The sequence below is a fragment of the Microcaecilia unicolor genome, chromosome 8 (genome assembly GCF_901765095.1).
Source record: "Microcaecilia unicolor chromosome 8, aMicUni1.1, whole genome shotgun sequence".
Taxonomy (NCBI): domain Eukaryota; kingdom Metazoa; phylum Chordata; class Amphibia; order Gymnophiona; family Siphonopidae; genus Microcaecilia; species Microcaecilia unicolor.
In genome coordinates this window covers 178,435,390-178,461,411 of record NC_044038.1, presented here as the reverse complement: position 1 = coordinate 178,461,411, position 26,022 = coordinate 178,435,390, and positions in this window count along the sequence as shown.

Genomic DNA, 26,022 nt, shown 5'->3' with positions numbered 1-26,022 from the left:
GTCACTGGTGTCAACATTCGAGCTTGGGAGTGGGCCAGAGGCCAGAACAGAGATCTGGAAGCAACGGGGAGCAAAGTAGAGGCTTCTTGTGAGTACTCTGCCAGTCCAGGGAAGCAAACACCCACACTCCTACTTCAAAAAACCCACACTGTTCTCCAAGGATTTTATTTTATGCAAAGCTGAACTTTATTGAACTTTCTGCAACTGGTAGGTAAACCATTCTTTTATAGCTCCATCTCTACAGTCATCAACTTGACTTAGCAATCCTCCTGTCCATTCAAGATTGTACATCACAACCTCGACCGCTTTTCAGGCTTGATTTACTTGGCAAACTTCCAGTAGTTACATATTTTACAGCACCACCTGTCCTTTACCCATACCTTTGGAATATCAATAATCCAGGCCTGCTTCTGATCACAATCCAACTTCCTTCCAGGCATGGACCGTTTTGGCTGCCCTTCTTCCAGCGATGCACTTCTCGTGCTGCACCCTAGCCTTGAACAGGATCCCTCTGCTCTAACTCCTGCTAATGGGCTGGGTTCCCCTTACTCACCTCTGGAGTTCCTCACTCTTTCTCAGTTGCCACTGTTAGGGGCAGCAACTACTCCTTAAGTTCAGCCCAGGTTTATTCAGCCACTCCAGAACCCCCTCTCCTTCAAGGGTCCCAGCGGGGGTACAGGCAACCAAAGACCCTGTGTTCCCCACTGAAATCCTTTTTATTAACTCTAACTCCTCCCCAACTGTCAAGCACTACTCAGAAGCACTTTTCCCCTGCAAGTTAACCAACAACCCACCCCCTTGGGCTATATTATCACACCACTCATACTTTAATCCCTCCCCCCCACCCCCAGTGACTCTGGAGAGTTCCACATACCAACATGAGTAATTCCCATTACAATGGGGGATTACATATAACATTTCCAATAACTAAGACATGTCTGAGATTTCCATGTACTAAGATGTGTCTCATTAGCACAGAAGGAAATGGAAACAAACATACAATATTTTGTGGTAGCACCAGCCATGGTTATGAACTGACAACTGCCAGGTTGCAGAGGAAATTTTAGCTGGTATATATTAGCTGTCTGAAAAATCCATTTATAGTTGACCAATGTATTACTAGGCAGTGCCTAGATGCACAATTATAACTTATAAGGGCTGTCAAGTTGCAGTATTTTGGCCAAAAGGGACACGCAACATGAAGTGCATCTTCTGAAGAATACGTAGAAGTCTTCCAGTAGAAAGAACTTTCCATTGAATGAGCATCAAGTTGAGAAACAAAAAAGTCAATCAGAAGAAGGTGAGAGAAAAGTACGTTATATTATTGACAAGCACATGACGTAACAGATAGAACCCAAGATACACAGTGAGTAACCACAACAGCGTTTGGGAATTACAGTTATTTCAAATGAGTCATCGTTTTAAGTCTGTTTGGAGAGATAGAATTATAGCAGTTGCCATGACAGGGAGAGACCGAGGTGCAGCACAAGCCTTTAGCTGGAGAGAGGGCTCTAGGATTAGGCAGGAACCAGAATGATTTTCTCTTCTTGTTGTTCCCATTAAAAGATCAGTCCCTTGTGTTGCCACTAGAAGGGCCAAATCTGACTGACTGCCTTTACCAAATGACCCAGCTGTTGCAGGGGGTTACGAGCTTTTTGGAAATGGCAGAAGTTGTGGTTCAAGCTGTGGACAAAAACAAGTCACTACCCTTTCCTGCTCGGTTCAACTCTTTTCAATATTGACCTCATAGTTTTCACAATTTGCAACTTTCTCCTGGCACCAGAATTCAATACAATCAATCCCCACTGGGAAAAGGCTGCTGCAACTGGTTTGTCTGATAGTTGAACCATACTTACAAAAAAGACTGCACGTCAATATTTCATACCATACCAAAACATATATTATTGAGGTAGAATTTTGAGTCTTCTCCCGGGCAGCAATAGTGACACTCCGCAGCCTGTTCCAGGACTTCCTCCCTGAATTGTCCTACCCCTTCTGATGCAACATCCTGTTTTGTGAAGGACAGAACGATTCAAGGAGGTAGTCCCAGAGTAAACTTAACAGTGCCACTGCCACTGCTCACGTGAAGACTAAAGCCAAGAGAATTTTAAGGTGGGGGTGGGGGGGCAGGTCTGACAGGGGGTGCATATGCCACTGGCAAACACATAAATTTAGATCCTGAAAGAAGGCTGTTCTAACTGCTTATGCAGTGAGTTAACCTGGCACTAGTCTGAAGGTTGTCTGGTACCCGGTTAACTTCTGGATGAATGCACATACCCGGATATTCAATGTCGGGAGCTGCACATGCTCTGGTCTTGAATAGCTGGGGTTATTTCAAGGCTTGACCAGGAGCAGCTAAGAAGTCACTTAGCACTTGGGCTGAATATTAACCACTATCCCCCAGATTCTATATAGTGTGCCTAGAGATCTGTGACAAAATTAACATGGATTCTATAACAATATGCGTAATTTTACAAGTTAATAAACTAATGAGTGCTGATAACAGCACGTAACAAGCAATAATGAGCATCAATTGGCACTGATTAGAATTTAGGCGCATAACTCACTAAGCGCTTTCTGTAATGCAGTGTGCCTATCTTCTAATGCATGCAGGCAAAAAGGGGTGTGGTTATGGGCGGAGAAATGGGAGTTTCGTGGGCTTTCCAAAATTTACATGGCTAGTTATAGAATATGGCCTAGTGCGCCTAAAGCAACGTGCAGGGATTTACACCAAGTTTTTGTTGTTGTAAATGGATGTGTGTAGACACCACACCAGTTACAAACAACAGCAAAGACATACCAAGTGTTGACAACCTTGCAAAATACTTCAAAGAGAAAATTATACAATTACGACTTAAAATACCCACCAGCCCTACTGAATACGCCACACTCCTAGACTGTCTAGACCCAATAGACGGAATATACCCAGCAGACAGAACCTGGACCGAATTCGAACTACTACCAGAAGACCTCATCTCTGAAACACTCAAAAGATTCGCCAAATCCTACTGCAAACTAGACATATGCCCAAACAACCTCATGAAATCAGCCCCCCAACAATTCATAACAGACCTAACGAACCATGTAAACTCCATGCTACAAAACGGACTTTTCCCAAAAGAAACAGGAAAACTTTTACTCACCCCAATACCCAAAGACGCAAAGAAAAACGCAGGTGAAATAACTGATTACAGACTAGTAGCATCCATACCACTAATAACCAAAATAACCGAAGGGATGGTAACAAAACAACTTACAAAATATCTAGACAAGTTCTCAATACTGCATGATGCCCAATCAGGATTCCGATCGAATCACAGCACTGAAACAGTACTAACTACACTAATGACTAAATTTAAACAAATGATTGCAACCGGCAACAATATACTCCTCCTACAATTTGACATGTCAAGTGCCTTTGATATGGTCGACCACGGAATTCTACTACACATACTCGAATATTTTGGCATCGGAGGCAATGTCCTAAAATGGTTCAAGGGGTTCCTAACCTTGCGCTCATACCAGGTCACATCAAATTCATCTACATCCGCAGCATGGACACCAGAATGTGGAGTACCGCAAGGATCACCCCTCTCACCAACTGTTTTCAACATAATGATGATACCCTTGGCAAAACTTCTATCGAGCCATAACCTTAACCCATATATATACGCCGACGATGTAACAATATATATCTCTTTCAAACAAGACATTAAAGAAATCCTCAATGAAATCAACCAAAGCTTACATATCATGAACACCTGGGCAGATGCATTTCGATTGAAACTGAATGCAGAAAAAACCCAATGCCTGATACTTACCTCCCAATACAACACGAATGAATTCACCGCTATAAACACTCCAAAACTAAATCTCCCTATTTCAGAAACTTTAAAAATCCTTGGAGTCACTATCGACCACCACCTAACACTCGAAAGTCACGCAAACAACACAACCAAAAAGATGTGGACAGCATGTGGAAACTGAAAAGAATAAGACCATTCTTCCCAAGATCCGTCTTCCGCAGCCTAGTTGTTATGTAATCCTATCAATGTCTGTTGTTCTTCCATCGTTCCATCGTTCGGCTCCATTGTTTTATTCCCCTTAGCGATATATAGACTTTGTTCTAACCTAACTCCTCACATGTAACCATAATCGAGTTGTAACAAATTGTATTTCCATCAACACAATGTATTGTAAGCCACACTGAGCCTGCAAATAGGTGGGAAAATGTGGGATACAAATGCAATAAATAAATAAATATAAACTAAGCATATTCTATAATCGGTGCCTAAACCTAGGCACCGATTATAGAATACTGTTAGTCAGAACTGATTTTTTTTAGGCACCACATATATAATCTCCTCCTATAGGACAAGACATTTGTGGAGGTGTGAACACAACAGAAGGTGTGAGGTGGCCTCAAGAAGATGAGAGTCTAGCCCCGTCTTTGTCCGTTTTCAAATTCAGGCTAAAAGCCCACCTCTTTAACGCTGCTTTTGACTCCTAATCACTGCTCACTTGCCTGTACCTTTATCCCCATCTCTTTAATTCCTTTACCTATTAATTGTTCTGTCTGTTTGTCTGTCCTATTTAGATTGTAAGCTCTTTGAGCAGGGACTGTCTTTTCGCATATGGTGTACAGCACTGCGTATGCCTTGTAGCGCTATAGAAGTGTTAATTAGTAGTAGTAGTTATAGTAGAGTCATATTTCCTGGCCTTCTGGTGACATGGAAAATGGTAAAATATGTTTATTTTGAGTTACATGACCCATCCACTCAACCAGTTGCTTTGCAGCTGGTAGATCAAGGTTTCAGTAATTAGGATGAGCAACTGGTTGAGCAAGAAAAGATCACTGGCAGTGAAGACAGCTGTTTTATCATATCTATGCAATTCTAGCTACTTAATTGCACTTTTAAACCAAAGATGTGCCGTCCCTGTACTTCAGCCTACACCCCAAATAACATGCTGTGAGTCTCCAAGTATTAAAACAACCAAGGCTGGAACTACCAATTTAATGACTGTGGATATTTTTCTGTAGAAACCTTCCAGTGCCGTCTAATTAATCCCATTGTTGATGCTAATGTGGTTCTTTTTTAAGATCCATAATTTTATCCTTCAAGCAAATTTCCCTTTGATCTGTTGGACTTGAAAAAAATGCATTGAAGTTTTCATCAAGTGTATTTGGATTCTGCTCCAAGCTCAAATTACAACCACATTGCATGCCAACTGTTAATGAGGGGGAAATGTGTTTTTCTGCAGATATTAGCGATGCCTTAAATGGGTACCAGAGCTATCTCCAATTTTCTCTGCCCTCTCTCTTCCAGAGGCATATGCTGTTGTGCCTCACTTCTTCCCCTGAAATGAAGTCTTGTGTTGAATGGGGCAGGATGAGATAACACTTGAGTGTGAGCCTGTTCTCCCATGCCCTACACCAACAATGAAAACACTTAGGCCTTTGCATCTAGAAGGAGAAAGACAAGCCCGGTAAGAGGAAGGGAAAATGTGGAGATGCTAGATTCAGACAGGAAAAGGGGAAGGGGAGATGCTGGACTGTTGAGGGAGTACATAAGAATGTAAAGATAGCTATACTGGATCATTCCAGTGGTCCATCTAGCCCAGTATCCTGCTTCAGTGGCCAATCTAGGTCACACGTACCTGGCAGAAACCCAAAGAGTAGCAAAATTCCATGCTTCCAATCCTAGGGTAAGCAGGAGGGGGCAGAGAGAGTAAAGGGAGGGTAAAAATTGATGCTAGACTGTTAGGGGGTGGTTGAGAGGGAAAAGAGAGAGGCTGGACTGTTGGGAGGGAAAAGGTCATGATCTCAGTATGAAAGAAAAAATGACATTAAAATCAGTGGTCAGAGCTGGGAGTGGTTAGGGGCAGGGCTTGGGGTGCAGCATGTCTCTACCTACTAAAGAGGCATTCCGCTGCCCCTGCTTTCTGTCTCATTTTCTTGGTCTCTGACTACATTTCTTGATAGCTAAGGAAAGAACAGCTGGTTCTGGTGTATGGGTCTGGCAGCCATTACAGCACTTTGGCAGCTTTGGCAGAGTACGTGCAGAAAATTGATGAATTCTCCTGAACCTATTGTGAAAATGGCTGTCTTGCCATTTAATGGAGCCATGATTTGGGAACCCTTCAAATTTCTACAAAACCTTTATCTGCTTTTAAACTATGTTGTTTTCTCTCCAGATACTGAAATCTATGTCTGAATCGCTGCAGTTTCTGAGTCTTGTGTAAATAGCCTTAAATCAGTTATCTTGCAGCAATGGAATACGTGACTATTTTGCAAGAGATTTACAGTGTGATGAATTAGCTTCACTGCAGCATTCTTCGGTCTTTGCTTAGACTATTTCTCAACACCAATAATTCACCTCCTTTCTGCACAGATTTATTGGTTTGCCACGTTTCTGCAGCACTGAGAATGCTGCACTGTCTTTGTTTAAGCGTGATCATTTTAATTAGTACTGTTGTTTAACACAGCACAGAATAAAGACCTTAAATATGGCCTGGAAAGAGAAATAATCAATGAATTATGATTCAGTGGGAAAACAGAAGGAGCAAGGCTGCTGTTCCACAAGCCCAGTCCACTGCAACAGACATTCCCCAGCAAAGTCTGAGAGGTATTTTTATTTGGCAGGTGTGGATGTGAATTTTTCAGCACGGATCTGCAGGCTGCCACCATGGGCTTATTTTCCTAGAAATAAATCCTCTCTCTCCAAAACATATACACACATATAAACACACACACACACACACACAATCATTTGTCACATATACACACACAATCAGTTATCACACACAACATATAAACACACACACAATCATTTGTCACATACACACACACGCACAATCAGTTGTCACACACACACACACACATATAAACACAGACACAGACACTGACATGCATAATCACTTTATCACATACATGCAAGCACACACACAATCACTGGTCACTTTACACATATACACACACACACAATCAGTTATCACACACAAACATATAAACACACACACAATCATTTGTCACATACACACACGCACAATCAGTTATCACACACACACACACACATATAAACACAGACACAGACACTGACATACACATAATCACTTTATCACATACATGCAAGCACACACACAATCACTTGTCACATTCACACTTATACACACACAATCAGTTATCAAATACAAGCACACACACAGTTATCACATACACACACATATACACAAATACACACACACAAACACAGATATGCACACAATCACTTATCACACAGACACACACATTGACCCATGGACCCCATAGCTTAGTAAAAGGACCCTTCAGTCTTTAAATATATCTTGATTTTTCTTTATAACCTGTGGCAAATAAACACAACATAACCTTCACACCCTTCTGCCTTCATACCAGGAAGAAATATGCAAGAACTGCCTACAGCGCTGTTTTCATCACAGGTATTATGTACTATCCCTTTGGTGCAAGGAAAGTCAGCATTTATAGGTCATCTTTCTTACCAGAAATTCAGATAGATTACTTGTCAAAAGCTCACTGGACCGGATTGGAGGACTTGTGTACGGCTGCAGCTGCAGACATCATTATGGATTGTTTTTCCCTCCTGCTGTGCGAAAGGTTGACAGCAGGCCAGCCCCAGAATGTCAGCCTGCTCTGTGAATAAACACAGCTGACACTAGAAAGGTGGAGAGGTGTGATTACCTAAGGACAAGTAGCCCACTGCTTTCCCTGTATGCTCACTGCTTAACCCTTTCTTTTCTGTGTGTAACTGTGCATCAACCCATTTCCAACAAGTTTTGCCTAAAATCTTGGTCAAGCAAGGTGAGTTATGTTGTACCGCATACAGTTAAAGCAGGACTAGGTAGAAGATTTTAATGCGCATTAATGATGATTTGTTTTTATTTGTGTTTGTATGAGATGATTAGAATCTTTTTGTTTGGTTTTATTTTTTGTTTGTTTTTAATTGTTATCTGCTTAGATATAAGTGGAATGTAAGTTAATAAACCCTAAAGCTTAATGTAGCTCTTCAGGACCTTTTAACAACTGTGTTAGTTCATTGACAGGAAAATATTCAAAAGTCCTTTACCTGGGTAAATATCAATTTACTTGGGGATCCTTTTACTAACGTGCGCTGAAAATAGCTTGCGGTAGTGTAGGTGCAAGTTTTGGGCATGCATTGCTCCATTTTTCAGCATACCTGTAAAAAAGCCCTTTTATAAAATTTTTGCCGAAAAAGGATGTGCGGCAAAATCAAAATTGTCACACGTCCATTTTGGGTCTGCGACCTTACATCCAGCCATTGACCTAACAGTAAAGACTCACGCAGTAACCGGGCGGTAAAAACCTACATGCACCAAATGCCACTTGACGCACGTCCGATACGCATGGCCAAAATTTTTCGGCCATGCGTATCAGATACGCGCCAAAAATGAAATTACCACAAAAGCCTCATGGTAGTCAGGCGGTAACTCCATTTTGACGCACATTGGGTGCGCGTAGAGCCTTACGTGGCTTAGTGAAAGGGCCCATTGGGCAAAAGGATTTTTTTGAAATTGCTCACTGAAAATTGCTCACCCCCATGTGTTGTTCCCTTGTTCTATAACATGCATACATGTGCAAAAGTTACAAGCTAAATATTAATGTTTATATATAAAGGCTACAACACGTTTGTGCACTGCTTTATGTGAACTTCAAGTGGACTGACAGGTCGATGATAAAAAATACCACAGGTTCTACAGGTCATTACCATCGGATTAGTACCTGCGTTTGCCAGCACCCAATGATCACAGCCAGCGAGCAAGTGTAATAATGAGCTCGCTGGCTCTGAATGCTAACTGCATGCAAATGCATGCTAAACAGGGGAATTAATATTGTTCAGCAGATAGCAAGCCAAACAAGGGCACTGCTCCCGTAGCAAACCCTATGCCAGCTCAGAGCTGGTGTTAAGGTTTGCCTGGGCATTAGGGAGAAATGGGGAGACCCTGTCGTAAGTACATAAGTATTGCCACACTGGGACAGACCATCAAGCCCAGCATCCTGTTTCCAACAGTGGCCAATCCAGGTCACAAATACCTGGCAAGATCCCAAAAATGTACAAAACATTTTATACTGCTTATCCCAGAAATAAGCAGTGAAGTTTCCCCAAGTCCATTTTAATAATGGTCTATGGACTTTTCCTTGAGGAAGCTGTACAAATCTTTTAAAATCACGCTAAGCTAACTGCCTTTACCACATTCTTTGGCAACGAATTCCAGAGTTTAATTACACAAGTGAAGAAAAACTTTCTCTGATTTATTTTAAATTTACTACTTTGTAGCTTCATTGTATGTCACCTTGGAAAGAGTAAACAAATGATTCACATCTACCCGTTCCACTCCACTTATTATTTTATAGACCTCTATCATATCTCCTCATAGCTGTCTTTTCTCCAAGCTGAAGAGCCCTAGCCGCTTCAGCCTGCATTTGTCTTGTTTCCAAAGCCCTACATGAAATGATTTCACCTGTTCTTGCATCTAACCTATGTCTTTATCAGCCTGTTAGATCTCTTTGTTCTAGCTCTAAAGATTTTCTTGAGGTTCCTTCTTTTTGTAAGATTAGAAATGAGTAGGAGAAAGATGTTCAGAGTGATGGGACCAAAATTTTGGAACAATTTACCTGTTTTTTTCCGTACCATTACTTCTTTTGCACAGTTTAAAAAAGAGCTTAAAACATGGCTATTTCAAAAGGCTTATGGTTAGGAAACTCATTAACTGGTTTTTATTTTTTATTTTAAGGTTTTAATATTTTTTATGTTTTTTTTCATGTGAATTGTTTGTTATTCATTACGTATATTTTCTTGCAACCCACCCAAGACTATGGATCGAGCGGGATATACATTTGTAAAAAAAATAAAAAATAAAATAAAATAAATAAACCAACAATATAAAACCATGCAAATAATAATACATGTTATGGTAAAACAAATACCCCTACCTGGTTGTTTCAGAATCACAGTACCTATATTAGGGGTATTACAATGTTTTGTATGAAAAATGCAAATTAATAAAATGTTATAGTTAAACTCTGAATAATACAAAGCTAGAAAATAGCAATAAATCTCATATATTTTATAATACAAAACATTAACATGATACAAATAAAGACAGGGCTCTCGCCACTGTGGTGATTGCCAAGGACTTGTATAAGTTAAGCAAACAGAAACAGCCCCAGACTTCAGGGACACCTGATAAAGCTGAACTGACAGTGGCATAAAAGTCCCCTCCAGAGACTTACTATTGCCAAAATGATCAACCACTGGCATCTACCACTATGTACAATTAAAAGGAGAGAGTGGCAGGAGGCATTAACTGATCATTTTGGCAGTGACAGCTGGTGTCTGTGAGATTCTAAAAGGTATATGTTGATATCAGGAGCAGGATAATTTTATAATGAATGCCTAGGCAGGGAAGACATATAGGTGCATATGTGGTGCCTAGTTGATAAAGGCATCATATGCACTTATATGTATTTTATTAGATACATATATAAGTGTCAATCCCACATCAGCTCCACCCATTCTCCATATCCCAGCCAGAATCACACCCTGTACATCCTGACCCCTAGTGCCCCTTCCCCATCCACAGGGAATGTCTTTGCACCCCCATCTGCCTTTGCCCTGTGTGGCTGCATCACTCGCACAGCTCTCAGGATGGCCCTGCCCAGAAATGCCTACATGTATATTGCTCAAAAGTAGGAGATCTCTGCTTAGTATTCAGCTGATGAGGTCAGTGTTTTTCCCTCTCCCATCTTTTTTCTGGAACATTCAAAGTAAGATCTTTAAATCTGTCCCCATAAGCTTTATGATGAAAACCACTGATCATTTTAGTAGCCGTCCTCTGGACCAACTCCATCCTGTTCATATCTTTTTGATAGTGCAGTCTCCAGAATTGTACACAGTCCTCCAAATGAGGACTCGCCAATATACCTTCTTTTTCCTACTGGCCATTCTGCTCCCTATGCACAGAAGCATCCTTGTGGCTTTTGTCGCCACCTTTTCTACTTGTTTTGCCTTCTTAAGATCATAAAAAACGATCACCCCCAAGTTCCACTCTTCTTTCATGCACAGAAGTACTTCATTCCCTTTACTGTACCACTCTCCCAGGTTTTAGCATTAAACCTTAGCTGCAAAATTCTGGACTATTCTTCAAGCTTCAATAGATCCCTCCTCATGCACACCATTAGGACTGTCTACCCTATCGCAGATTTTGGTATCATCCACCAAGAGGCAAACCTTGCCAGACAGCCCTTCAGTGATATCACTTACAAAAACATTGAAAAGATTTGGACTGAAAGTTAATTCAGGAGTGGTATAGGCAACCAAACCAGCCTACTGTATGAATATATTGATGTCAGACGAACAGCAGAAGTTCAGATTAAGAGCTTCTTGGCAGTATTATTCATCAAGCTTTGTAAACTGCTTTGGGTTGGGCTACGTCAAAGGAAAATAGTATTATAAATATAGCATAGAATAACATAACAGTTTCCGACTGATCCCCCAGAGTATAGGCTTTTCAGAAGAGCTGGAAACAGCTGCAAGTGAGCCTTCTGGACTCTCTTGCACTTCAGGGGCTTCTTAGGCAAAGTTTGTACCATTGAGTCAGACTATAGTTTCCTTTTATGAAGTGCAAGCCAGTGCGGTGCTACAAGATACTATTCACAGTGCATAAATAAACCCCCTAGTCTAGCCAGCAAAGATCATGACCTTTTAGATAACAGCCCAGCTGAAAGAACGCTGTTCTTTCATCATTAGATGTGATAGTTGAGTCAGGTGCAACAGTTCAGGAAGATTTAAGAGGCCTAGAGAAAGTGATGCTCTCAAACACAGTTATGATTCAGTGGACACCGCATTTCCCCATCTACAATCTCTTTTCAGTACAATCTATTTTTTTTTAATTTCCCTATTCAAAGCTATACCCAAGCTATACCAAGCTATCAAAGGACTCAAATACAAATCAACCTACTCATCCGACTTCTCCTATATAAACACACAACTATGGAACGCACTACCAAACGCCGTGAAAACAACATATGACCACCTAAACTTCCGGAAACTACTAAAAACTTACCTGTTCAAAAAAGGTATACCCGAACGACCCAACTTAAATGCCTCAACTCTGCAACACAAGAAAACCAAAGCTCATTTGGACATAAATTACCTCTTCCTCCTTATGATTCCTAAATCTGTCTGTCACGCACGAACTTTACTCTACCACAACTTCACTTTGTATTTGTTCATACTGATATTGGTGATCGCCTCTACGGTACTATGTAAGCCACATTGAGCCTGCAAATAGGTGGGAAAATGTGGGATACAAGTGTTACAAATAAATAAATAAATAAAGTTGATGTTAGATAAACATCCTATGGCCTCTTCGGTCTGCCCATCCATACTGTCTGCTATCCCGTCCTCTCCATAAGAGGTCCCATGTGCTCGTCCCAAGGTTTCTTGAATTCAGATACAGACTTCATCTCCACCAACTCTACTGGGAAGCTCTTTTATGAATCCATCACCTGCCTCACACCTAATGTAGGACAAGAAGTGAGCTTTAAATTCCATTTTACATTAAATTAAAATTACAAAGACATATTTTGGCTCAAGCAATCTTTCCATAAGACTCTTTCTCATTAGGATCTTGGGATCTCAAGAATGATAACTGTATACATTTCCACAGATCTTGGACCTGTTGAGCGAGCCGAACCATAAGCAGTTGACATCAGAGCCCTACCACTGAAAAATTTGTTAACCTGAAATCTCAGTCATCTGTGTTAGTCCATCACATTTCCATTTACAGATCATATTTCTCCTTTGGTATATACAGCTGAACTTTGTGGGGTTGTAGAAATATGATTATTTGTTTTAGTTTGGCTCCTGAGGCCCTGAGAACTGTTCTCTATCTTCCTGCCATAAGTCTTACAATTTAAAGTGCTGTTCTCAATGCTCCATTCCTCTTCATCTTATTCAGAGGTGTAGCCAGACTTGGTATTTTGGATGGGCCCAGAGGTAAATTGGATGGACCCTTCCATGCGCACATGCCCCCTCCCCCCCCAACCACACACCACAAATATCTTCACGGAGATATTTGTTAATAACATAAGAGGGTTTTTTCCCACCTACCCCACATCTTCTCCCTCTCCTCTGCGGCGTCCCGGCATCCGTGTTCCTGTCTCTGAACTCCATCCCTCCCTGATGTCGGTACAGGCGTCCTTGGCACCTCTAGTGATTCAGTCTCGCTGCTTGCGCCTGCCCCACAGGCTTCCATCTGCTATGTCCCATCCTCGCTCACATCATTGCCTGTTTCCTGTCTGGTGGAATGCGGCAGATGGAAGCCTGCGGGGCCGGCGAAAGCAGCAAGAATGAATCACTGCAGGCACCAAGGACACCTGTACTGACACTGGGGAGGGAAGGGTTTCACAGACCAGAGTGCAAATATTGGAATGCCGTGAAGGAGAGGGGGGAAGAGGGCAGTGTGGTGCTGCAGCTGGGTGGACCCCAGCCAAGATTGGGTGGACCTGTGCCCACCCAGGCCCACCCGTAGCTATGCCACTGCTCTTCCTCCTTTCCTTTGGAATGAAAAGAGATCTACACTCCTCTTGTCAACATCTAGAAAGCATTTCTATTATTTGAATTGCTATCTAAGCTGTGAAAGAGTTATCTAATGACACCAGCCACATTGACACATAGCGATCTCTTCTGAGATTGGTAGAGGCTCCACATTAATCCCTTACGATAATGTATTACATAACAAGAAAATCACACTGGAATAACAAAATAGAACTTCAGTGGTTGCTACACCTCATTAATTCCAGAAGCCAGCTTCTCACTGAGGAGTACAAGCCCTGCTACTGCTCTTCTTAGGCAAGAATAATATCCTCTGACAGATGCCCTACTATACACTAAGGGGTCCTTTAACAAAGGCACGCTGAAAAATGGCTTGCGGTAGTGTAGGTGTGGGTTTTGGGCATGCGCCGATCCATGTTTTAGCGTGCCTGTACAAAAGGCTTTTTTAAAACATTTTTGCCGAAAATGAACGTGCGGTAAAATGAAAATTGCCATGCATCCATTTTGGGTCTGAAACCTTACCGCCAGCCATTGACCTAGCGGTAAAGACTCACCGGGCAGTAATGACCTATGCGCGCCAAATGCCACTTGGTGCGCGTCCATTATGTGCACCTGAAAATAAAAAATCTTTTTTTAGATGCCCGTATCGGATGCGTGCCAAAAGTGAAATTACCACAAGAGCCATGTGGTAGTCGGGCAAACTCCATTTTGGAGTGCATAGACGCTTACGCGGCATAGTAAAAGGACCCCTAGGTTTCCTCACTACTCTTCTTTTCCTGTGCACACACTGCTGGCTAACTTGTGCCCCGATGATCGGAAGCAAACACGGGCACTAAAGGCTAATAGCGTCCGTGTTTGCTCCCGCCCAATGATCAGAAGGCAATGCCCTTCTCATGTGCTTAGACTATTTTTATTCTATGCATTCCCCCAAATTCTATACATGGGAGGCTGTGGATGATGTCTCCACAGCTTATATACATACATATGTGTTGCCATACTGGGACAGACTGAAGGTCCATCAAGCCCAGCATCCTGTTTCCAACAGTGGCCAATCCAGGTCACAAGTACCTGGCAAGATCCCTCATCTACATAACAAAAAAAGATCTGAAAACACACTAAACATTAGTTTCCTACAGATGCCCCCACTTATGTGTCTCTCATGGGCTTCACTGGTCTCAGCTGACCTAAAGATTGTACCAGGGACCTTCTACATGGCAGTGCTGTACACTAGCTCTGAGCCACCAGACCAGACCCCGTGACTGAGATTAAAAACTATCTGTCAACACAAGGTGCTACCAGCGTTGATAAGATGTGAAAGCAAGGAGTTCTTTGTGTGCCAGACATGTCTGAACTATTTTTTCTATCTGGTGTGAAGGCCTTGCCTCTACATTGCTGTTGATGGAAAATAAGCCCCCGGCACACGATTCCTGTTCTTGCTGCCTTCTTTAGATTTTGTTCCACTCAACTGTGTGTGCTTGGCTGTACACTGCAGAAGATGACAATCGCATGAGAGATTCTTACGCTGAGTACATCTGCCACTCACAATGGGACGCATTAATATTCCTGCCCAGGCCTCTGAGAAAATGAAAACCTTTTTTCTTCTGAAAAGCTGAATACATTCTTAAAATCATAGGTATTATTTGCTTGGAGGGGGGCAAGGAGAAGGGAGCTCACAGTAATAGGGGGGGGGGGGGATGAGAGCAGGAGGGTGAACTTTCTCTCCTTCCCTTCAGATTGGCATGGATTAGCTTTCTCTCCCCCACCCCTGCTGATACTCACTTCCTGTTCATACATATACACTCTATTTATTTATTTGTAGCATTTGTATCCCACATTTTCCCAACAATTTGCAGGCTCAATCGTGCTCTCAGCCCCACCCCCACCTCTCAGGCCTGCCATCCCCACTCAACCTTCACATCTGTTTAGTTGTAGCTGCAACAGGGTGACACAATAAAATATTTTCAAACCTTTGTATTTCTTAATTTATTCCTATCATCTTCCTTTATGCTTCTTAACAATCCATTGACTTCTACCTCCTAGTATCATCCATTATTCTTTACTATAATGTTTTTGGTCTCGTGCATTACACCAATGGTCTCTAATTCCTCTCATACCTCATACTAACATTATTGGCTTTTGTCTCACCTAGAATGTAAACCGCACTTAACCATGGAAAGGGGATATTAGTGGTATACAAGAAATGATTTGATTTGATTTATGCTATGCTATGCTATCTTTTTAAAAATTCTTTTATTTAGATATGGTTTCATTTATCTAATCTTTCCTTATTAATTCATTTTTTTTCCTTTTCCTTGTTTTCTCTCTGAGTTCTATTTCCTTCTTCTCTTATCCATTTTATTCTCGTGGCATTTCCTCAAACATTTTTCCAACTTGGTGTCATCTTTCATTAATTTATGTTATTAGGTTCAATTTCTTTTGTTTCCCCTCTTTTATTGTGCTTTTCTTTATCTTACCTACATTCATCCATTCTCCTCTCTCTCTCTCCTCATTCTCTCTCACACACATTCTTCCTCGGCTCTCACTCACTCTTTTCCACCTTTCCATAATTTCCTCTTTCACCTCTCTCTTTTATCTCTCTCTTCATCTCTCCATTCTTGCTTCTCTATCCTTCACACCACCTTCTCCCTCCTTCCTTCTCTCTCCACTTCTCCCCTTCCTACTTCTCATTACTCTTTTCTCCTGTCCCCTCTCTTCTCTTTATCCCTTTCTTCAGCCTCATCTTTTCCTGTCTCTATTTCCTCATCTTCTCTTACTTCTTTAGATCTCCATCTCTTTCTTCCCCCTCCTTTCTCCCATCTTTCACCTCCCCCTCCCCTTCTTGTTCATCTCTCTCCCTCTCTCTCTCTCTCTCTCTCTCTCTCTCTCTCTCTATCTCTCCTGCCTCTCCTGGCACTTTTTCTCTCACCTCCAGTCTCTTTTTTTAACTTAACCCCTATCTAGGCTCTCATTCCCCCTTTTACCTCTCCCATTTCCAGCCTTTCTTACCTCATTCAAAGACCTGCCCACTGTCTTTATCTCTCACTTCTCTATAGCCCTCTGCCTCTTTCTATAAGTTGATGTGTAAATGGCAGCCCCCGCCCATTCTCCTCCCATGCTCCTCAAATGCTTTGCTCACGCTTCTCCTATGCGCCACCCCTTGTATTTACATGCTGTGTCACTTATGCAGGCCTTACAGAAGAGCGCTTTGCTGCTACTTACACACATAAGTGAATGCTTACCCCCCGAAAGTGGCAATATTCTGTATACTTAGACACTCAAGTGCTGCACGAACGTGGACACCCCGTCATAGAATTAGGAGTCCAGTGTGTAGAACAGCATCTTACACACTCAAGTAAAGTGTATAAAACTGTCCCATCGCACACACTCATCAAATAGGTGCTTTGCCATGTCTGGGCACCGGCATTGAATTTCTGGGTTCTCGGAGCCAGCTAACACATAGCTGATTATAGACGATATTCATCACTTAACTGGCTATGGGTTACCACATGAAGATAGGACTGACTTTCATGTAGTTACCCTGGCCAGTTAAATGTTGAATATTGACACTTTTAACTGGCCAAGTGCCGACTCCACCCCCGGAACGTCCCCAAAATAGATGGATCACAATTCAGTGCTAACAGATTCTTTTCAGTGGCGCTACTGGTTTAGTGCTGCTGAAAGTTAATGGTTAGCCCCCAACAGATGATTTGACCAGCCAAAAGCTGTTTCTGGCCAGTTATATCACGTTGAACTTACTGCCGTGTGCATGGATGTGGTCTTCAGGTGGAGAGTAGGTGGAATGCGGCGGGATTTATGCATTTTATAAAATACTCTTATAGGCAGGGGTGGTGGCAGAACTAAGCACTGTTCTGTAAGGGTGTGCATCAGTGTTGTAACTTGTATCTGTAGGGGGCGCTCATGGACAGAGCATGGGAAGGACATGGGCGGGGCTCCCACTTTTACGTAATCGCAGTTACGCCAGGTCAATGGCAGGTGTATCTGCAGTCGTGCACATGTAGACGTGCTGACTTTGGATTATGCTAATATTCTATCACGGAATCCAGGTGCCCAGATGCTGTTATCAAATAAACTCTCACTGCATGGCATTGGGGCATTTAAAAGGATGTACCGCTAATGGACCTGCTCCCATAAAGGGTAATTCTATAACAGGGAACATAGATTGAGGAGGCAATAACTTCTTGCATTCCTAACCGCTCACATCAGAATTCTTTCAGGACCTCTTGTGAAGAATTACATATGAATTACGGGTTCTTAATGAGATGTGGTTCATTTCTGTAGAATTCTAAGGTCTGACTTGCCTTTTCAGACAGAATCTATCGAAGGGGATTGATTTGTGTATTTTGAAGTGGATAACCTTTGAAAACCTTAAAGGTCAAACAGCTAGACGATGCTGGTTGTCCTCAGAGGACAGCTTTATGCTTGCTGCAATGATACTTTGGTGCTAAGTACGTACCAAATGGAATATTCATTTCTGCTATTAACTGAGGGGCTTACAGACTGTGTGCTCTTCTTGTGATCTCACTCTTTGAAAATTACAGCTTTGAGATCATTTGCATGACTTCCATGTGTCCTTTTAGTAATCTCGCTCATTTTACTGGTTGTAATCCCATTTTTAGAGATCTAATTCTATCCTGTTTAAAAAGCTGAACAACAGGAGAGAGACCACACAAAGTGTGGAGGTGCATTCGATCCCCACAAAAGAAGTCCAGTGAAAAGCAGAGAAGGAGTGGGGGAGGTAGGCTCCGGTATCTTATAGAGTGTATTTGTGCATGTAATTGTTTTTATATTTACAATTACGTTACATGGCTTTATATATATATATATATATATATATATATATTTAAATATATGCTCATGTATTTTTCTGTTGGTTTTATTGTTTTCAATACGGTCACCCTGCTGTAACTTCTAATTATTCATTGTACATTATGTCATATTGATTTACTAGTACTTGATTGTTTTTTTTGTTTTGTTGTTTTTTGTTATTATATGTTCTATTTTTCTTTCTCATGTTTTATGTTTAGTTTTTTTATTTAATTTTGTAGACTCCTGAAGAAGGCTCTATGGCACCGAAACACAGCTGTGTTGAGTCATATATTTGTTTAATGTTACCAATAAACTATTTTTAATCATATGTCTGTCTCTCTGTCTGGAAAGAGCCTACCTTCCCCACTCCTTCTCTGTTTTTCCACTAAAAACCTGAACAAAACTTATGGCAATGTGATTCCATGTACTAACGTGAGCATGTGTCAGATCAGCTTTTGAACGCATCACAACCTTCATATGTCCTCTGCGCCCCTTATGATCCAATACCCTCTTCTTTTTAAGTAGGGCTCAGTTAATTCCCTAGCATACTGCTATCTGTTTCAGAGACTGTACAAGTCTTTCTGAATTTTGGCAGCTGAATGGATACTAGAGGGAGCTCTGGAGGAGGTAAGAGAAAGCCAGAAAGGAGGATGTTTATTGAGGAAATTTGCTGAGAATCTAATCTGGTGGGCAAGATGGAGCTTGTGAGGATCGGAGCGGAATCTAAATGTGCTTTTAAATGAAATGAAATTAAGTAGGAAATTGAATGAAGAATGGAAGAAAGCAGACAGCTGGCAGAGAAGCATTAAGTGAGAAACAGGAGCTGGGAGAAGGGCAAAGTCCAGATTCCAGACCACATTGCCTGAGAACCAGTACTCTGGGAGCCTATTTTCATTTAAGAAGCCTGTGCAGTGCCCTGGTAGTGTGGGCAGTTTCCAGTGTATAGAAATTAGAGTAGATTCATCACCACATAGAATTATACTTCCTGATATTTAATCCCTTATATGCCCTTCTGGTGTGCCTTGATGATGTAGGCTTCTCGGCAGAGCAGTCTGTTGTATTTGCGCTATATTCTTACATGCAGACAATGTAGTGCCAGTGCCATGCGCTGGCTGGTTGTCACTGGGTTATCATGGGAGCCTTACGCCACCTCAATGGGTGGCAGTTAAGTGCTCTCTCCAGAAATAGCCATACCTGAAGGCACAAATTGTTTATCACCAAAGGTCTTTTTCAAGACCACATCACTTAACCGACTTGGAAGTGCTTTGCATTTGGAATTCTGAAGTTCATTATTTTCAAATTAAGACTCCTGATGCAGGCCTTGCGGCCGAAACACAGCGTTGTGTCGAGTCTTTCAACAATAAAATTCTTTACAACTTAAGATGGTCTCTCTCATCTCTGGAACTCGTGGTCCATCACCCACTTTTTCCTGTTGCCTGTGTATCTTCATGGGACCATAGCATTCTCCGCTCCTGCGCATTTCCTTTGGTCGTGCGGCAAGTGGTTCACCTACCACGCGGTCATTTCTTTTCCAGCAAAAAAGACAGACTTTTACCCGCGGCAGTAAAAGGGGGTCTCAGCACGTGTCAAAAACACGAGCTGACGCTAGTGCAGGCCCTTTTACTGCAACTTAGTAAAAGGATCCCTAAATGCAGGTACTTTCTCTGTACCTAGAGGGCTCACACTCTAAGATTAAGAAAAAGTGATAGAGGTTCCCTGCTGGCTCATGGATAGAGTTACTAACGTGTTACTATCCAGCTTATAATCGAAAGAGAAAAACGCCTAGATTTCGACCCAAATCGGGAGATAGACGTTTATCTCACAAAAACGAATAAATCGGTATAATCGAAAGCCGATTTTGGACGTTTTCAACTGCACTCCGTCGCCAATGCGGACAAAGTTGATGGGGGCGTGTCAGAGGTGTGGCGAAGGTGGAACTGGGGCGTGGTTATCGACCGAGGAGAGATGTACGCGTTAGGGCGATAATCGAAAAAATTAAGGCGTTTGTAGCGAACATTTAGGACACTTGTTGGACCCTTTTTTCACACGAACAGGTCCCAAAAAAGTGCTCTAAATGACCAGATGACCATCGGAGGGAATCGGGGATGACCTCCCCTGACTCCCCCAGTGGTCACTAAGCCCCTCCCACCACAAAAAAAATGATGTTTCACAACTTTTTATTTTCACCCTCAAATGTCATACCCACCTCCCTGGCAGCAGTATGCAGGTCCCTGGAGCAGTTGTTAGGGGGTGCAGTGGACTTCAGGCAGGTGGACCCAGGCCCATCCCCCCCTACCTGTTACAATTGTGCTGCTTAATGCTTATTAGTCGTCCAACCCCCCCAAACCCACTGTACCCACATGTAGGTGCCCCCCTTCACCCCTTAGGGCTATAATAATGGTGTAGACTTGTGGGCAGTGGGTTTTGAGGGGGATTTGGGGGGCTCAACACACAAGGGAAGGGTGCTATGCACCTGGGAGCTCTTTTACCTTGTTTTTTGTTTTTGTAAAAGTGCCCCCTAGGGTGCCCGGTTGGTGTCCTGGCATGTGAGGGGGACCAGTGCACTACGAATCCTGGCCCCTCCCACGAACAAATGCCTTGGATTTATTCATTTTTGAGCTGGGCGCTTTCATTTTCCATTATCGCTGAAAAACAAAAACGCCCAGCTCACAAATTGTCGAATAAAACATGGACGTCTATTTTTTGCGAAAATACGGTTCGGTCCGCCCCTTCACGGACCCGTTCTTGGAGATAAACGCCCATGGAGATAGACGTTTTCGTTCGATTATGCCCCTCCACGTCATTTATTGTAGGTGCCATTATAAGCAAAGGGACCTAGTTACTAACCGGGTATGTTAACAGTGCTCACACATGCTAATTCTGTGTTAGGGAGGCTGCTGTTTTATCTGACTTGTACTATGTTGGGTTTGGGGTCAGATAAGTTACTAGTTTAAAATTGTAGGAAGAATGGTGGCTCAACTCAAATGATCTCAGCAATTCAACTGTGGGTTCCTGCAAGATCTTTTAGTCAGAAGTAAATGTAGCTGAAGGGAAGGAGCAGACGTATCTATTAAAAAATGCAACCTGCTATTATCTACAGGTCATGCCTCCTTTGGTTGCCTGTTCTATTTTTAAGACTTTCCTTTGGCTGTCATGCAATACTCTCACAGTCCACATTCAAAAAAGCAGTGCGGTAGCCGTGTTAGTCCACTTTTAAAGATAATAAATAGAAATTAAAACAGAGAAAAGAAAATAAGATGATATCTTTTTATTGGACTAGCTTAATACTTTGTCAAAAAAAAGCAGTAATTAAATCCTAATAAATAAATACATACTACTACTACCATTTAACATTTCTAAAGCGCTACCAGGGTTGCGCAGCACTGTACAATTAACAAAGAAGGACAGTCCCTGCTCAAAGGAGCTTTCAATCTAAAGGACAAAAAGTGCAGTCAATCAAGATTGAGGTAGTCTAGATTTCCTGGATACATAAAATAAAATAACTGGGATCACAGGTCAACAATGACTCAGCAGAGCAGGCTGTCGTTATAAGAAGGTTTGCAAAATGCAACAAACCACTTCATCTTGGAGGCTTGTCTCTCAAAGACTGCTTTCGGTAGCAGGTGAGGAACTTTCTATTTTTATTCTTACTAGGAAGAAGACCTTATGTTGATTTGAATGTTTTTTTTTTTCCAACAGAGCAACAAGGACCAGGCTTGCCTGCCTGCCATTTCCAGCCCGCTGAGCTAATAGGTACAGTAGATTTCCAGCAGTGAATTTCATTTTTTCTCCATTGCTTGTCTTTGTATTTGGACTAGCTTTAAATGAAGAAATACTGTGGAGATGATGAAAGAAGAAACTTAGAATCCCTGTCATCTTTTTCTCTTTTGAGTCTAGAAAATTAACTCTCCAATGGGACGTAGAACTGTTTCGGTTCTTTCTTTGTTCTCATCTGTTCTTAGCCCTCATTTTCCCCACTTTCTCTTGTCTCCCTAGATTCTGAGGGTTGATTTTATAACTATTTGTATGAGTGAAGAATTAATTGGTACATTTTCATTCCACAGACCACTGGATTTTCAAAGAATGCACATATTTCCAGGTTTGTAGCCTGTTCCCCAAATCGGTGAGGTTGAGGGTGACTCCTGTGGCAGGTACACACATTATTTATTGGTGAAATTAAGATATTAAGAGGTCCTTTTACTAAGCAGTAAGAAAATGTGGCATTAGGGGTCTTTTCCTAAGCCACAATAGCGTTTATAGCTCGAAGTAGAAATCAGCGGGTGCTAAACGCCAAGATGCCCATTATATTCCTATGAGCATCTTGGCATTTACCACCATCTGATTTCTACAATGAGCAAAAAATGCTACCATGGCTTAGTAAAATAGCCCCTTAGGGTGTCCTTATGTGGGTCTTTCCTGCACAGTACAGCCATTTTTAGTGGAGCCAGAAAGTGGCCAATTTTTCGTTTTCTGAATTAATGGCCATGCACTAATGTTATAAATGAAAATAAATTGATTTCTTATACACGTTTCTAAGCAATGAAATTATATTGGTTAATAATAAACAGGAGGAAAAAGCCTCCCTGTTTATTTTTAACCAATATAATTTCATTGCTTAGAAATATGCATAAAGAATCTATTTTTTTTTCATTTATATGGTTGTATTCATTTGATTTTGTTTCCGCATTTATTTTGTAGTATGCGCTAAGGTTGCCATTTGCAAATATAAGTATGTGAGCCTTTACTGCCACCTATTTTGTATGTGATAAGGGCTCACATGCTAATTACATGCTAATCAGTTAGTAAATGATTAGTGCAGAAATGTCCTCGCTCCGCCCTCAGACATGCCCCCTCTGTGCAAAATAAAAATCAGTTTTTAGCATACAGTTTGTGCATGCAGATTGCAAAATTACCGCAGAATGTCTCAGCGCTTCCCATGGTAAATCCTTTTAAGCTGCAGTAGGCATGTGCAAGTAAAAGGACCTCTAAGTTTGCAATTTATTTATTTAGGACATTTATATCCCACATTATCCCAAAAACAATCTCAAGTTCAATGTGGCTTACACTTTAGATTAAAAATGCAGAATTTCAACAATAGTGAAGCAGGATGATGAAGTGGCTGAGAGAAACAGATTAGCAGTTTTCTGTAATCCCCCATCTTTATTTCCAACTTCAAAATAAAAAGAAAAAATTGTCTCACTACTTAATTTGGCTAAAGTAATGTGTGTGCCATGTTAGTCCACTTTAAAGCTTAATTAAAATAATAAAACAAAAAATGGAAAATAAGGTGATACCTTTCTATTAAACATAAGAGCATAAGAATAGCCATACTGGGTCAGACCAATGGTCCATCTAGCCCGGTATCCTTCTTCCAACAGTGGCCAATCCAGATGACAAATACCTGGCAGAAACCCAAATAGTAGCACCATTCCATGCTACCAGTCCCAGGGCAAGCAGTGCTTCTTCATGTCTGTCTCAATAGCAGACTATGGACTTTTCCTCCAGGAACCTGTCCAAATCTTTTATAAACCTAGATATACTAACCACTGTTACTACATCCTCTGGCAGAGTTCCAGAGCTTAACTATTTGTTGAGTGAAAAAATATTTCCTCCTACTTGTTTTAAAATGTATTGTGATGGACCAGGCAGATCTAGAAACCGGGACTTCGGAACCAGACGCTGGAGGGGCAGATATCTATGGGAATTATTGAGGGACTACAACTCCCAGCTTCCCTGGGGTAGATCACCTGACTCGGGTAGAAGGGTAAGCCCACACTACAATTCCCAGGATCCTTGGGGGGGGGGGGGCACGCAAGACTCTTTCAGATAGGTTAAACCCGACTACAAATCCCAGGTTCCCAGGGGAGAGTCCCATGACCTTCTCAGGCAAGCTAATGCTAAGGATGATGAGCAGCTGAGAAAGAAGGGAGGAGGGTGGAGCCTATGGAGTGGTTACCAGAGGAGGGGATTTCAGAGACTCAAGAGGTGGATGTGGGGACTGAAATAGAGCCAATGGATACTTATACCTTTAGCACAGATAAAAGGTAGGAAATCTAAGGGTTTGTTAGCAACTTTGATGGTTAGTTGGATTCAATACATGGAGAGATAGTTTAATAGAAGCACCTTAGCGGGTTTCCTGGAAATGTATCTGAAGCCTGTCACTGAACCCCAGTTTGACCCATGGGGAGGATACCAGGAGTTTAATTGCTGGTGTGAAAGGGTGGGGGGTTCCCTTTCCTCAGGACATTCTCTGAAGAGAGGGCACAGAAGGCTTGGGGTGTAGAGGAAATCAAAATTGCTGAGTGAACCTTTGGGGACTGCTTTGCATTTGAGTTTGCTGAATGAACTTTTGGGACTGCTTTGAAGTTGCCTTGCTGAATTACTTGTGGGATAGCCTTGATTAGGGGAGGCGCAGGGGAGCTGAGGACTTGGCTGCTGCCAGTTGAAGAAGGTTCTTATTTAAAAGCTCCTGTTGATCAGATAAGACTGTAAGCTGACTGCCTCTATGAACTGAGCTGTTGAAAGCTATAGTCTCGGAGAAGACTTCCCAATAAAAACCAAGAGACACTTTGTATTTATGTTTTGCTAATAATTTGCTGAGTAATTGAAAAATTCCCTAGAAACCCTGGGGTGGAGTCATAGGCGTAGTTTGACTGTTTCATTTGGGGGGGCAAAGAATGGGCGGAGCATATTAGCATATCATTTGCATATATACATATGCAAATGAATATGCTAATATGGAGAAAGGAAATGAAATTTACAGGCAAAATATCACAGATGCACATTTCAAAAAGCTGACACATTTCAATTAATAAATTATGAATAAAATACTTTTATTTACCTTTGTTGTCTGATCATTTAGTTTTTCTATTCGCTTTGATCCCAGTGTCTTCTGTTTTATGCAGTGTCTTCTTTCCAGTAGGCTTCCCTCTGCTCCCCACCCTCCCAGTCCCATCCATCTGTTGCTCCTTCCCTCTGCTCCCCACCCCTCCCAGTCCCAACCATCTCTTGCTCCTTCCCTCTGCTCCCAACGCTCCCAGTCCCATCCATCTGTTGCTCCTTCCCTCTGCTCCCCACCCCTCCCAGTCCAATCCATCTCCTGGTCCTTCCCTCTGCTCCCAACGCTCCCAGTCCCATCCATCTTCTGTTCCTTCCCTCTGCTCCCCACCCCTCCCAGTCCAATCCATCTCCTGGTCCTTCCCTCTGCTCCCAACTCTCCCAGTCCCATCCATCTTCTGTTCCTTCCCTCTGCTCACCATCCCTCCGTCCCATCCATCTTCCCTCTGCTCCCCCCCCCGCGAGGTCCAAGATGGTGACTCCGTCTACCCCTCTCTCTTCCTCCCTCCCTCCGGCGCAGGCAGCAGTTTTTTCCAGCGTTCCTGGCAGCGGTAGCGATGTACACGCTGCCTTCGGTCTGCCCCGGAAGCCTTCTCTTAAAGTTCCTGTTCCCACCTATGCGGGAACAGGAACTTGAAGAGAAGGCTTCGGGGCAGAGCCAGAGGCAGCGTGTACAACGCTACCGCTGCCAGGAACGCTGGAAAAAACTGCTGCCTGCACCGGAGGGAGGGAGGAAGAGAGAGGG